Genomic DNA, 2,073 nt, shown 5'->3' with positions numbered 1-2,073 from the left:
GTATTTTGTCAATGTGTCCAATCGTGCTCTCCAGGTTCAAATCTTCAGCTGAGGCAGCTTCGGCAGCTGCGACCTCCGAAGGTGTAATTTCAATATTTGTCCCTTCCACAGACGCTGGTGTTTTCTGAGCTGAAGCTCTTGGCGGTGTCTTGTCAATTACCTCTGTCACAGTGATAATTCTTTGTCTCTTTGCTTTGATTGTTTTCTTCGATTTTTCGGGCTCCTTATCCTTCTGAAAAAATTTTGTCAGTTGAGGCCCCAGTGGACTTAGCTTTGCAGGTAAGGATTCAGTCATTACCTTCAGAATTTCCTCAACGTCAGCGGCAGAGGGTGATGCGGGGGTTTCTTCTGCGTCGGACATTTTTTGCTTCGGAGAAGACGTTTTCCTCTTCTTCGGAATTTTCTTCTTTGATGGTTCTTTCTCATCTTCATTCATGGACTCAGTCATCCTTTTTCTTTTTTGGCCCCCAGCACCTTTGTTCAAATTTTCATAATCAGGGTATTCAAAGCCCAAGGCGTCCAGCACTCGGTTCAGTCTTCGCTTCGGACAGGTGCCGAAGGCCGCGGTCATCAATTGATCTTCTTTTTTGGAGTAGTTCCCAAGTATTTCGTTGCACATTACTTCAATTGTTTCCAGCCACTCTTGGCAAGGTGTTTTAAAGTATTTCTTAAACTTGAAATAGTAAGGTAAACGCACAAGTTCACCTTCTTTCTTCTCCCCTTTTAGCTTCGGCATTTCCCATTCTTTTAAACTAGGAAAAACTTTGAAAGCCAAAAACTCCTGAACCAGGTCTCTTGTACTGATATGCTCTGCAACAATTCTGAATTCATTCAGCGCTTGTTGTGTTGGACCTTCTAGTGTCATGTTGCAACGAGGTCGGGTTTCTCCGAAGGTTAGTTCGAGTGGACTTTGCACGAGCTTCTCCTTGTCATCATCAACCTTGACATAGAACCACTTCGACTTCCAGCCTGCTGCCCATTTGCTCCGGTAGCTGATTACAGGAAATTTTGTGGTTTTCCGATAGGCGAAATTATAGCAACCAAAATTGTCATGCAATCCATCCTTTCTAGCCTTCGTCTGATAATGCAGCTCGTGAACCCGGCAAAAGCTGTCCGCAAATGGCTCCACTGCTTGGCTTCGGAGTGCCCAGATATAAACACTGAGCCTAACGATAGCGTTAGGGGTCAGCTGGTGAAAATAGATACCGAACCTCTTCAGTACCTCTGCAATAATCCCATGTAGGGGAAATCTTAATCCAGCCTTTAAAAAGCTCTTAAAAATGACAATTTCATCCTTTTCTGGCTTTGGGGTAGTCTCTTCTCCCCCGAAGCGTAATAGCTTCTTCTGATTCTCATTGAAAAAGCCTGACTTTACCATTTTGGAGAGATCAGCCTTCGAAACAGTAGACTTTCCAAAGTCCAAGTGGCTGGGCTTGCTTGGCATGGCAATACGATAATCGTCTTCGGGATCAGTTTCCTCAATAACTTCTTCTTCTGCTTCGGCAATTGCTTGTTTTGCTTGTTCTGCATCTTCACTAGGGATCTCTTCAGAAGTCACCAGCCCGGATCGTTGCATAGCTTCGGAGATGGGAACAGTCTCCGAAGCTTCAGTTTCACTCCCCTCACGCTCAACCCTGGCGGTAGAACGCACTCTGGCCATTTAATTATGAATTTGTGGAAATTTAGTACTCTTTTCTTCCGAAGTTTTTTCTGACGAAGCAGGCTTCAAGCTGGAGCTTCGTTCAATTCTGACAGTCAAGCTTCGGTGATGGCTAAAAATTTTGGCAGCAAAACAGTGCAAATAGCAATGAATGCTGTGGTAACTTCACACCTACTCGTCTGTTTATATAGTACTGCAGGTAAGAAGGCGAAGCGCCAGGATTTTTACACCAGGCGGACACCCGCTTGCACTCGCTGCGAGGTGGACCGCAGAGGCCGAACAGTAACTCTGCAAGGTGGGACCACTACGCGCTGGGAAACTGAATCGTTTCTCGACAACGAGCTCAGGGAAGGTGTTTTTTGGACCTTCGGCTCCCCGAAGCTTAAGAGACTTTTTTCACGGATCAAGCTCGT

This window comes from Zea mays, unplaced genomic scaffold, assembly GCF_902167145.1.
Source record: "Zea mays cultivar B73 unplaced genomic scaffold, Zm-B73-REFERENCE-NAM-5.0 scaffold_249, whole genome shotgun sequence".
Lineage (NCBI taxonomy): Eukaryota > Viridiplantae > Streptophyta > Magnoliopsida > Poales > Poaceae > Zea > Zea mays.
This window is presented reverse-complemented; position numbering follows the sequence as displayed.